General features: G+C 49.0%; 1 protein-coding gene across 1 annotated transcript in view; it reads left to right on the forward strand.

The window, feature by feature from the left end:
- Positions 1–1,844: 1,844 nt before the first annotated feature.
- Positions 1,845–13,892, forward strand: part of LOC146813410 (C-type lectin domain family 12 member A-like) — a 134,954-nt gene continuing 122,906 nt past the window's right edge. The window contains exon 1 of the mRNA XM_085614758.1: positions 1,845–2,029. The gene's annotated coding sequence lies outside the window, so the exon portion shown is untranslated. The remainder of the gene's footprint in view (positions 2,030–13,892) is intronic.

Genomic DNA, 13,892 nt, shown 5'->3' on the forward strand with positions numbered 1-13,892 from the left:
AGAGCCAAAACACCATAAATGATTGTTTATGTGCAGGTCGGTGTCCCTTCCTGCACATAAACAATCATTACAAAAATTACGTTTTTCAACTTCTATGTGTACTGCATTAAGCAACACACATAGAAATTACAAAACGCCATTTAAAGATGGTTTATGTGCGGGAAGGGACACCAACCTGCAATATTACAAACAATAATAACAATATTCCTCTGCAACACAGGCACCAGGCAGCTAAATGTAGCGCCAGGGCAGGAGGAACAGCAGGGCTGCACCCTAGTGTTGCAAATATGGTGCAGCCCTGTGTTTCTGAAGTGGCGGAGCGTGGCGTTAAGCCAAGGAGGCTAACGTTGCGCTCTGCCAGTTCTGTTGTACATATGTCCCATACTTCTCCTGAAATTAGGAATTTTGCTATGAACTTAATAATCATTTCACTGACAAAATACAGAAGAATACAAAATGAGTATTCTCAGGTGCTCTTTAGCATCAGAGGAGCTAAACAGAGAAAGGATTAAGAATACAATATCGAACTTCCCTGAAATTAATGAGGACATGTTAGGTACTCTATTCTCCAAAGTAAAAACGGGTTGCCCTATAGGCCCATGTCTTCTGGAGGTGCTAAAATATTTTAATGCTGTATTATAGCTGCCTCTGGTAAATCTTCTTAATTTATCACTCCGATAAGGTGTCGTTTCATGCACCTTTATTGAAATATCTTTGCTCCCTTTCCTAGCTAGACTGCTACAGGCCCATGTTGCCTCTGAATTGTGTAAACTTCTACTGGTTCCCAATCTGTGCGCCATGGCGCCCTGGTGCACCTTCCAAACTAGCCAGGGGCGCCACGCTCCAAAGGTTTAAGATTGTCAAATTCAAGTCATAAATTGCCAGTAACATCTTAGAAATGTGAGTTATTTAGTAGACGCATAAAACATTTGTCCACCAGATGGCAGCAGAGCATTCTTTATTGAGAGTGCAGAACTGATTGTTACTAATGGAGATGAGTTATGTGTATTTCCTGCTTAAGAAGCCAGCAACCAAGAGCTTCTGCATAGCAAGATGTCACCTGTGGGCAACCCACAACCGCAGTGACAGTGGTCATGTTTGCAGGCTGCTATAGAATACAGGAAGAAAAAGCGATTTGTATTGCAGTTACCCTAGAACATACAGGGCCCATTTTAAATGTGTGTAGCAGGAGCCCAACTATCAATGCACTGGATATAAGCAGCACTCTCCAGGCTCATACAGTTCCCACACGTGACATGGAGGCTCCTACTGCTGTAGTAGAAGTACCTGGCAAATGGAGAGCCTTTGGTTTATGTGAAGTTCTGCAACACAGTAGGCGTCATGCTATACTTATACAGGTAGGTATGGCAACAAAGAGGCCTCGCTGTCTCTGATGAGGCATCTGTAGTCCTGGAAGCTTTGAAGCCCCCCTACAGCCTGGCATTTGACCCATCTGGAAGATGGCCAGACACCCCTCCACACCCCGCCCACACCCCGCCTTACTCTCAAGGTACGTCACAATTGTCTCTGATATTGCTTTAACACTGTTTGCCTCCACTGTCTATTAAGCTTTAAGGCCTGGCCAGTGGTTGGCAATGCTTTCCTGACCCCAATCTGGCGACATATAGTTTTAAAACAATGAACTGCGTCTATTGCACACTTCTATTTAGTGGTGCTATCTTAAATGTCAACTCACAGCTGGCCAGTAACACATTCAGCGGTACTACTGCGTTTCACATTCACACTTTTCAAAGCATTCTTCTGGGACCGCAGTTCTTTTTCAGCAGCAGAGATAACCACTTCCTCAAACACCACACACAGAGGAACGACACCATCACTGAAGCCTCACTGACGCGGATAACTTCAGCTGTTGGCTGTACATCACCTCCAGGGATGGAGGACAAGAACCGAGAATCCGATGCACTGGGTGAATGAGCAGAAGGCGGTCAGGGACGAGACCCCCAAGCTTCCATCTTGTGTAGCACCTTGTGTTATGTATCACACGTAGATGAGTCACAGGTCAGCAGAGGTAAGAAGAATAAAAACCCTTTAAATATGTAAATGGGAGTGAGATATGAAGAAGTTCACAAACGCTAGTCTGCGAACACTGGGAATTAGATTAACCCTGTGAAGGTCATTCCTTACCCTTTCATCTTCTAGTATGCCTTCCAGCTCTCCTTCCCCATTGGGTTCCAGGTTTCTTTCTTCTCTCTTATTATCCTCCTTAACCCTGCCTTCTGCTCCCTCTTTGGTCTTCTTTCTCTGGCGTCCCTTTCCTTTTTGTTTCGACGCTACCCTTTTTACTCTTCCTTACCCCAAGTAATCTCTACTCCTTATTCTTTGGTCTTTTAGGTCTCGCCTAGCGTTGCAGCGTGAATGCGCTGCATCGCTTTGCGAGGCAGGCAGTATGTACTGTAGTGTGGAAGGTTCGTGGAAGCTCAGCCCACTCTCTATCAACGACGAAGACACCATCAAAATCATGAACACCATCCACTCAGGTTCACCATCCGACCCCTGCCCGCACCACATCTTCAACAAAGCAAGCTCCACCATTGCACCCCATCTCCGCAAGATCATCAACAGCTCCTTCGAGACCGCCACCTTCCCGGAGAGCTGGAACCACGCCGAAATCAACGCCCTACTCAAGAAACCCAAAGCTGACCCCAAGGACCTCAAGAACTTCCGGCCCATCTCCCTCCTCCCATTCCCGGCGAAAGTCATTGAGAAGATCATCAACAAGCAACTGACCTCGTTCCTCAAAGACAACAACATCCTGGACCCGTCCCAATCTGGATTCCGCAGCAACCACAGCACCAAAACAGCCGCAACTGACGACATCAGGGCCATGATGGAAACGGAGAAACCGCGGCCCTCATCCTCCTGGATCTCCCAGCCGCCTTCGACACACGCCTCCACAAAGCAGGGATCCGCGACAGAGAACTGGACTGGACCACCTCCTTCTTCACCAGCAGAACCTAGAGGTTCCGCCTCCCCTTTCCGCTCTAAAGACACCAAGATCATCTGCGGCGTACCTCAGCCCGACACTCTTCAACATCTACATGGCACCACTCGCCAACATCGACAGATCGCACGACCTCAACATCGTCTCATACGCCAATGACACCCAGCTGATCCTCTCCCTCACCAAGGCCCCCACCACTGCCAAATCCAACCTCCACGAAGGAATGAAGGCCATCGCCGAGTGGATGACGACCAGCCGCCTGAAACTGAACTCGGACAAGACGGAGGTCCTCATCATCGGCTCCACCCCCTCCACCTGGGACGACTCATGGTGGCTGACCGCACTGGGACCTGCACCGACACCCACTAACCACGCACGCAACCTGGGAGTCATCCTGGACTGTGCACTGTCAATGACCCAGCAAGTGAACGCCGTCTCCTCCTCCTGCTTCAACACCCTCCGCATGCTCCGCAAGATCTACAGATGGATCCCCACCGGCACCAGATGGACGGTCACCCAGGCCCTCGTCAGCAGCAGACTGGACTACGGCAATGCTCTCTACGCAGGAACATCAGCCAAACTCCAGAAACGACTACAACGCGTACAGAACGCCTCAGCATGCCTCATCCTCAACATCCCCCGCCACAGCCACATCACAGCCCACTTGAAAGACCTACACTGGCTCCCCATCAACAAGAGGATCACCTTCAAGCTCCTCACCCACGCAAAGCTCTCAACAACACCAATCCAGCATACCTCAACGAACGACTCACCTTCTACACCCGAACGGCCATCTTCGCTCCGCTGACCTCGCTACCGTCCCCCGCATCCGTCGAGCGACCGCCGGCAGCAGATCATTCTCTCACCTCGCCGCAAAGACCTGAAACACCCTCCCCATCCGCCTACAACAGACCCAGGACCTGCTGGCCTTCAGGAGACTCCTCAAGTCCTGGCTGTTCGAGCAGTAGCAGCACCCCCTAGCACCTTGATACCCTCATGGGTGAGTTGTCCGCTCTACAAATGTACTGATTGATTGATTGATTGATCACTTTGCGAGACATACAGTATATACTGTAGTGTGGAAGCTTTGTGGAAGCTCCGCCCACTCTCTGCCAATTGGCTTTTGTCCTAAATGCTGCCTTCCGATTGGTTTGAGGCTTGTTAGTCCCTCCTCATTTATCATTTGTATCCTTCCACGGCTATTGTCCCCTTTACTCCCAACACTATTTTCTTCCCTGTCTCCCCACCCCACCGCTCCCTCCCTCAGTCTGTGACTTCTCAGCCTCCCCCACCCCCCCATTCCCGTTCGTGTTTTCTTGCCTGTTGGCACTTCTGTTTTCCTCTTTATTATTGCCACCTTGAAATATGCGAGTTCAAGATGCGTGCTGTACAAAAACTTCTCGTGTTTAATGAACTAGATTTTAATGTTACTCTAAATATAATAAGACTCTAGGCAACATTCGGGGTATGCATGGCAGCTGACGCCTTTTAGTTCACAAATGGCATTGTTGTCGGGCGGGAGGAGCGGCAGTGTTTTAACTCATGCTTAAAACTAGCACTTTTAATAACTTCCTCTCAATTAAGTGCTATAATCTTGTGTACTGAGGTGACGCGCTAAAGAAATGCACTTTTTTGAATTCTTAAGAGACATTATCGCACATTTACATCATGTTTACTGTATGATTAACATGCCGATCATTTTCACGGCTCGCCCACTGGCTTGTATACGCTTGGCTCGTCTCGGGCTGGCTCTACCTGTTAATTAATATTTTGGCTCGCGCACCACTAACAAAGAGAGATGAATGGATACATGACAGTGAGCCTGGTAGATGGTTGAGAAATAGACTGGTGCAGACAAACAGACAAAGTCAGTCTCCAGTGCCTCACATCAGAATCATCACTTTCGATAACCTGGAAATCTGCTGGCAACTCCCGCATGCCCCAACCTCACCCCCCTCACCTATTCTTAGCAGAAGTGGCAGATTCTGAGCTGTGCCCTGCTGGTGCAGAGGAGCATGGCAGAGTCTGTAGAAACGCTAGGATCCCTAGCCTCTCCGGGCGGGCACCTAAGCCTTCCGGGCGCCTTCACACTCAGGGTAAATGAATACATTTTGTTCTGTGCTTTAGTCGCCCCTCTGTGAGCACTGTCTGGTAGATGAAGCTCTGTGTTAACCCCTTCTGTGCCCATGACGAGCTGGACTCGTCATGGAGCACGGTCGCGCTGTGCCCATGACGAGTCCAGCTCGTCATGAACCCCGCCCGCTAACGCAAACCGCGGCACAGGGCGGGGAAAAGGCGGGGCACCGAAGGGGTTAATAAACACATTCAGAGAGGTGGTTGTGTACAAACAAACAACAGCCACAATACCGTACGTTTTGAACATGTAGTTAAATACCTGCTCATCGAGTACCTCATTGGCTGATCATTCCATGGCTCTACCAAAATTACATTTGGACACATTTGCTCAACTGTAAATTCTATGGGTCATTTAACAATTTGGGGTTTTGGGGCTCGGTAACCTACTTTGGATGCTGTGTAAAAGAGTAAATACAAAAATTAATGCAATGAAACTAAGCAACCAGTACTGTCTAAAACACTGTGAAAACTGTCACGCATTTTGTTTAGTTAATGTCGATTTTCTCATAGATGCGAGTAAAGTACTCTTAATATCTTTAATGAAATCTGCACACTTTTAACTAATAGCACCGGGCGACCTTTGACAACTAGGCAATTAACACATTTTCATGTACCCTCGAGGCCCCCCTGCCCCCTTGGCAAACTTCATTGCCTCCCAGTGTTTGGGGAAAACCAAGACGCAGGAGAGTGAGTCAAATAGTCTAGAAAATGAAAGAGAAGCCGGGATTCGGATTCACATGCTTCGATCCCGATCGCGTTGGTTAGTCTGTAAGCACTACTTTTATTAATGAGTTTCGCATTAGTAAAGCACCACAGTGTGCATGTGTGGCGACACTTCACCCATGAGGTACGTGCCAAGGAATTGTTGACACAATCCACACTTTGCGTCTTTTTCAATATATTTATTACGAAGTGCAGCACCTTTCCAAGGGATTTTGCACACTACATACATTCACTCCAGAAATAAAATGTGCAGGTAAAAAGCATTGCCATTTACAATGTCAATAGCTCTAACTCACAAATGTGAGACCTATTTGCTTTGCAAATGCCTGTTTCTGCTGAGTGTCTGAGTGCCATGGCAAACATTTGTATTGGTTACAGTTCATGCTCTTGATCAATAAGTGTCTCTGTAAACATCTGCATTGGTTACAGACCACCCTGTTGATCAGTGAGTGCCATTGTAAACATTTGTATTGCTTACAGCCCACACTGCTGATCAATGAGTGCCTGTAAACATTTGTATTGTCACAGCCCGTGCTGCGGCTCAATTAGTGTCTTTCTAAACAATTATTTTGGTTACAGTCCATACAGTGGATCAATGAATGTGACTGTAAACATTTGTATTGGTTACAGCTGATGCTGTGGATCAATAGTGTCTCTGTAAACATGTTTATAGATCACAGTCCAGGCAGCTAATTAATGAGTCTCTGTAAACATTTGTATTGGTTACAACCCAAGCTATGGATCAATGAGTATCTCTCTAAAACATGTATTGTTTACAGGCCACACTGCTGAGTGTTTCTGAAACATTTGTATGGGTGACAGCCCAAGCTGTGGATCAATGAGTGTCCCTGTAAACATTTGTATGAGTGACAGCCCAAGCTGTGGATCAATGAGTGTCCCTGTAAACATTTGTATGGGTGACAGCCCAAGCGGTGGATCAATGAGTGTCCTTGTAAACATTTGTATGGGTGACAGCTCAAGCTGTGGATCAATGAGTGTCCCTGTAAACATTTGTATGGGTGACAGCCCAAGCGATGGATCAATGAGTATCCCTGTAAACATTTGTATGGGTGACAGCCCAAGCGATGGATCAATGAGTGTCCCTGTAAACATTTGTATGGGTGACAGCCCAAGCGATGGATCAATGAGTGTCCCTGTAAACATTTGTATGGGTGACTGCCCAAGCGATGGATCAATGAGTGTCCCTGTAAACATTTGTATGGGTGACAGCCCAAGCGATGGATCAATGAGTGTCCCTGTAAACATTTGTATGGGTGACAGCCCAAGCGATGGATCAATGAGTGTCCCTGTAAACATTTGTATGGGTGACAGCCCACGCGATGGATCAATGAGTGTCCCTGTAAACATTTGCATGGGTGACAGCCCACGCTATGAATTAATGCATGTGTTTGTAAACAGGTATGGGTTAGACCCCAATCTGTGGATCAATGTGTGCCTCTATAAACCTTTCTATGGGTTACAGCCCACGCTGTGGAGCAATAAGTGTTTTTTTTAAACATTTGCATGGGTTACAGACTAAGCTGTGAGTCAATAGATGCCTCAGTAAACATTTGTATTGGTTATAGGCCACACTGATGATGAATGAGCGTTGCTGTAAACATTTGTAATTATTACAGGCCACACTGATGATCAATTAGTGTTTCTGTAAACATTTCTGTGGGTTACAGAGAAAGCTTCGGGTCAATGAGTGTCTCTGTAAACATCTGTAATGCTTACAGTCCATGCTGCTGATTAATGAGTGTTTCTGTAAACTTCTGTGTGGGTTATAGCTGAGCTTTGGATCAGCAAGTGTTTCTGTAAACATTTGTATGGGTTACAGACCACCCTGTGAATCACTGAGTGTCTCTGTAACCATTTTTATGGGTCACAGCCCACACTGAGGATCAAGGAGCGTGTCTATAAATATGTGTATGGGTTGCAGACCAAGCTGGTCAATGTGTATCTCTGTAAATATTAGTATTGGTGACAGCCCATGCTGCGGATCAACGAGTGTCTCTGTAAACATTTGCAATGGTTACAGCTGATGTTGCGGATCAATGAGTGTGTCTGTAAACATTTACATCGGTTACAGCCCACGCCAAGGATCAATGAGTATGTTGGTAAACATTTATATGGGTTACAGCCAAAGCTGTGGATAAATGCCAGTGCTTAATTTGAGCTGGTGGCTTCCGGTGCTCGGCACCGGCATTTAATTGTCAACACTAGCACGTGTGACAGCCTGCCTGGCTAATTTAGAGATGACCGCAACAACAGTTAACTAATAATTCAATATACATTAAAAATGACTATTACCTGCCGCTCACGCCATTGTTATAGCTTTCGGGGTCTGAAATAGTCCGAATTGTCACACTTGTAGGAGTGTGATGGTGAGTAGTTGTGTTGTTACTATCATTGGCAGTATGTGGCAGGGGCAATGTGTGGCGCAAGCTGCAGTGAAGTCCTGTTACCTAATATTATAGATCCAACACAGAATCTGCTTCTATCTTTATATTCTTAATTTAAAGAGTGTTGGCTAAAAGGGCTAGTTGTGTCTAACGTGTAATATCACTTACGCCATTCGTGGTGAACATATTAAATACTCACTTTAAGGGGCTTTGGGTCGGCTTTCTTCAGCCAGTGGCTTCTTTGCTCCAGAACCATCACGGACTGCTTGAGACATTGTCAATCACAGCTTGGATCAGTCCACAGGAGTATATTTCAGTCTCACTGTTATTCTATTGGCTGTTTAGGTGTGTTCTTCCACCTCCATTGGAATGCATGAATAATTAATTTAAATCACCTGAAAAGCAGCCTAACAACACTGGAAATCAAGCACTGACAAAACCTTTTAATAAATGGATGCTACCAAAACAGTTGTATCATTTTCTGTAGCATCAATTTTTCAAATGTGTTTTGCCTGTCTTCCCTCCACAGGGCTTCCAGTGCAACAAGTACACGCCCGATTCGCAAGCCAAACACATGTCAGACATATTGGTTTTGCCAATGCTTGTTGTTATTGAGTTGTAAGCTCTTAGGTCTCTGTCTGGCCACATTCTCAGGCTCCACCTACCCTCCCTGCTTCTGTCACACTCACCCTTGGGTTCTTTCCTGCCCAGCAAGCTGCAGGGTCTTACACTTCACTCTGAAGCTGTCTCTTCCGCGCTGGACATGGCTGCTGTAGAGAGCTGTGAGAAGTTGGCCTGATACATGCTGTCCACTAGTTATAGTGGGCACCTTGTATCAGTCCAAACAAACCCCTTATGGTGATAGGTTAAAGACAATTATTGGAGAAAGGTTTTCCCCAGTTGCTTTTAGGTCCAAGAGGGGGGAAAAAACAGATATGCAAGGTTTCAACCTCTTAACCGACCTTTCACTCTTTTTTCTGGTAGATACTCCCAAGAATCTGGATATCAGTACATCAGTAATTACCCATAAATTCGATGTCTACAAACAATTTTTTCTTTTTTTCTTTTTTGATTTTTTATTATTTATCAAGAAAAATTTAGTATCAAAAATATATTAATATTTCATTTCTGTGTTTTCTCTCATGATATACAATGGATCTTGAAACATTCATATACATACAATCTATGATGTGAACATCGAATACATTGGTCTCAGATCACAATATTTAAGCAATTAAGACTCTCCCTAGAAAAAATAACATCAATATCTGCATTCCCATCTCACATACTTTTCTTACCTACCAACAAACATACCACACAGAGAAAAAGTTATAATAAAAAAAAGAAATTTGAAAATACACAACTGGATGGATCAGCTACAGTGTAATTTTTGAATAATTTGCCAAAATTTTTCTGTGATAAGTATAACAGTTTGTGTTTCTTCTTGTCTTTTGTTTAAGTTGATCCGTATAGAAATAGTTGTCCAGTTGTGAAATAGCTGTTTCACAACTGGACAACTATTTCTATTTTGGCAAAATATTAATATATTTTTTTTTTTTTTTTTTTTTGAAACCGTTTATTACATTCTCAAATATATACAGGTATGGGCCTACAACCTTCCGGCCGGCCGCTAAAGTGACAGCAATTAGTGACATATATACAATAAGGCACTTGGCGTTACAGAGACGCTAGCAGGAGATATCAACAGCGTGGGCCACATGACACTGAGCCCACAATACGGTTTCGTTTTATACAACACTAACAACATAAAACCACACCCGCAAGGCAACCCGAGAACAAGAGTGACAACATATGCTCCTCAAATGGGGGGACCCCAATCCTACACTAGAATCGAAGGAGGGGAAGGGAAATAGGTCCGGGACTGGGAAAACACTGTGCCCGGGATTGGGGGAGGGGGTCATCTAGGGGGACGGAGCTGGTGAAGCGGGAGGCAACAATGGCGGCTCGCAAATACCCCCGCGGTAGGCGTTCCAGGGGCCCCACACCTTCAGCCACGCCCCAGGCTTACCCCGCGCCACATACACCACTTTCTCTCGGAACATGCACCAATCCATGTGTTCTTTCCAGGCCGACACTGCCGGGGGCCTCTGGGATCCCCACAGTTGAGCGATGTCACGTTTAGCGATCATATAACCCAGCGTCACCCATCGCGTCTGTGGAACCGAATAGTCGGTCGGTTCCCACACATTCAGCAGGCATCTCCTTGCTTCAGGCACCAGCACGACATGCGTAACCGCTCGCAGGACCTCATGCACACCACGCCAGAATCGCTCCACTCTCGGACATTCCCACAGAATATGTAAAAAAGTCGCCAATGCACCGCACCCACACCTACACAGTCCATCCTCGGCATAGCCCATACGCAGAAGCCCTGGCCCCGTCATATACACCCGGTGAAGTATCTTAAGCTGGACGAAGCGAAGGCGAGCCGGGATGGCCACCTCCTTCGGGGAGGCCACCGCGGAAATCCAGTCCTCGTCGTCCAGCTCCAACCCATCGGCAACCCAAGCCTCGCGGAGCCCAGTCAGTAAGCCCGAGCGGTCATTAATCAGCTTCTTGTAGATGAGGGAAATCGTGCTGTCTGGAACGTGGCCATCTAGCACTCTATCCTCCAATGGGGAGGACTCCGGGATGGCGGCCACGTCTGGGAAGACTGAACCCAGAGCGTGACGGACCTGCAGGTATCGAAAGTATTCACTGCCCTGCAGCTGAAACTCCGCCTGCAGTGTCTCAAATGTTTTGAATCCTCCCCTCGTCCAGAGGTCCCCCACTGTACTAATGCCTATCGTGTCCCACCTATCGAAGCCCTTCGAGGTCCATAGGGAGCCCAACCTCTCAGACGCATACAACGGTGACGCCCGGGTCAAACGGTCCTTCCATCCCATAGCTGCATTGGCCGCGTGCCATACTCGCACCATGACACGCGTGGGTCCCGTAAGGCGGGAATCGGGCACGCTAGTGTAGAGCGCTCGATTATAATCGCCACCGGGCAGGAGCATCTTGTCCATTTCAAATGCCGGGTTTAAAGCGGGCCCGTAAAGGCCATGATTAATTGCAGCTAATTGGGAGGCCCAGTAATACCGCTTAATATCCGGGAGGGCAATCCCTCCGTCATACCACGGGAGCGTCAACTTTGCCAGGGCTATACGTGGCCTCCCGTCCCAGAACAGGCGGCGCTGCAAGCTCTCCACCTCACGGAAGTAGCGCGCCGGGACCAGATCCATCGAGTTCTGGAGAGCATACAAAAAGCGCGGCAAGGACATCATTTTGAACAATGCAGCCCGGCCGAGCGGTGAAAGCGGCAAGCGCCGCCAGCGCGCGACGTCCTCCTTCAAACGCTGGAGGGGGGGAAGCAAATTCCGCTCGTAGCGGGCCACCGGGTCCAGCGTAATATAGACGCCCAGGTAACGAAACCCCTGCGAGGCAATCTGGATCGAGCAGCCCCGCGGGAGAACAGGAGCCTCCCCGGAAAGCACATAGATACAGGATTTAGCCCAGTTGATGACAAGACCTGAGTTACGGCCGAAGGAGCGCAGAACATCGACCAGGACAATCAGTGATTTACGCGGGGAGGCTAAGTACAGCAGGATGTCGTCGGCATAGAGGGACACGCGGTCCTCATACTCAGGGGTCCAACGGAGACCACGGATAGAAGGGTGCCACCGCAGCCACTCTGCCAGGGGTTCCAAGGCCAGTGCAAACAGGAGCGGCGACAGGGGGCAACCCTGTCGCGTGCCCCGTCCCAGCACGAATGGGGCCGAGACTCGACCATTCACCGCCACCTGCGCCAATGGATCAGAGTACAACAATTTGACCCAGCTGATGAATCCCGGGCCAAATCCAAATTTCGCCAACATCGCCCAGATGTACGGCCATTCGAGCGTGTCAAACGCCATGGTGGCGTCCAAGGACGCCAAGATGGCCGGCTCCCGCACGAATGGAACACGCGCGAGCACCCCGTGCAAGCGCCGCAAGTTAAGAGCCGTGTTGCGATGGGGAATGAAGCCGGACTGGTCTTGGTGGACCAGATCGCCCACCACGCCGACCAGCCGGTTGGCAAGCACCTTGGCGAGGATTTTAGGCTCCGCATTCAAAAGCGAGATCGGCCGATAGGATGTAACCCGGTCTCGCGGTCTCCCCTCCTTGTGGATGACCACGATGGTAGCTAGACGCTGGTCTGGCGGGAGGGAGCCCCGCGAGTGGGCCGCAAGGAACATCGCACGGAGGTGAGGTGCCAGTACATCCGGTCGCAGCTTATACAATTCGATAGGAAGGCCATTCGGGCCCATGGCCTTGCCCGAGGCGACCGAGCGTATGGCGAGGGCAATTTCATCCGAGGTGGGAGCGGCGTCCAACGAATCCCTGTCTTCCACTGAAAGCGAGGGCAGCGCGATGTCCAGCAGCAGGGCATGGGAGTCCTCCTCCGAGCAGGGAGAGACCGGAGAATATACCTCGCGGAAATAATCCGCGAAGCAAGAAACAATGCCTTCCGGCTCAGTAATTCGTACACCATCCATCCTCTCAATCAGCAGGACCACACGACTAGCTCTCTCCTTCTTATCCAACCACGCAATCAATTTGCAAGCCTTATCACCCACATCATACAGTCGCCCCTGTTGCTCTCTGCTAAGGCCCCTGGCCGCCTCCGTGACGAGGGCCCTATAGGCCGCCTGTTTAAGGTGTAGAACATGCAGCGCCGCGTCAGTCACCCCACTCCCCAGATCGCCCTCCAATTCAGTAATTTCGGCCTCCACCCGGGTCACCTCCTCCTGTGCGCGTCTGCGGGCATGGGAGATAAAGGAGAGGGCCTCCCCTCTGAGAACTGTTTTAAAGGCTTCCCACAGGAAGATAGCCGACGGAACGGACCCCACATTCTCCTCAAAATACCGTTGCAATGACTTAATTAGGTCAGCGCGAATAGTGGGGTCACGCAGGTACCAAGCATTGATTGGGGCTACCCTGCCCTCTCCCCTCGGGAAGACACCCAAGTGCAACAGGAGCGGGGAATGATCTGAAATACCCCGCGCCAGATGGCGCACCTCACCCACCCTCCCAGCATAGGCCGCAGGGACAAGGACATAATCAAGCCGCGAGAGGCTACCATGGGCACCCGAATGGAAGGTGTACTGCAGCTGGGTGGGATGCTTTAAACGCCAGCAGTCCACCAATCCCAATGTGTCCAAAAGGCCCGCTAACCACGCCTGTGCCCGGGGGAGGTCCCTAGGGGGATGACGATCCATAGTCCCAGAAGCCACCGCATTGAAGTCCCCCCCAACCACCAGAAGCCCCCCCGGGAGGTCAAGAAGGAGGCGTCCCAGATCTGCAAAGGTGGTGGACTGTAGCCCCGGTGGGACGTACACAGAGACAAAGACAACTACCCTGCCCTCCATCCTCCCCACCAAGACAGTGTAGCGTCCCCTCTCATCATGGCGCACCTCGTCTATTTCTAGCGGGAGCGAGGTCTTGATCATGATGCCCACCCCCCGCGAGCCCGATGTAAAGCCCGAGTGGGCCACCAAGCGAAAGCCACGGCGATTCATGGCACAAAAGGAGTTACCAATAAGGTGTGTCTCTTGCAGAAAGACCACATCAGGCGAAATCCGTTTCAAATACTGCAGGACCACACCCCGCTTGATCCTATCACC

This window comes from Triturus cristatus, chromosome 7 (assembly GCF_964204655.1).
Source record: "Triturus cristatus chromosome 7, aTriCri1.1, whole genome shotgun sequence".
Taxonomy (NCBI): Eukaryota; Metazoa; Chordata; class Amphibia; order Caudata; family Salamandridae; genus Triturus; species Triturus cristatus.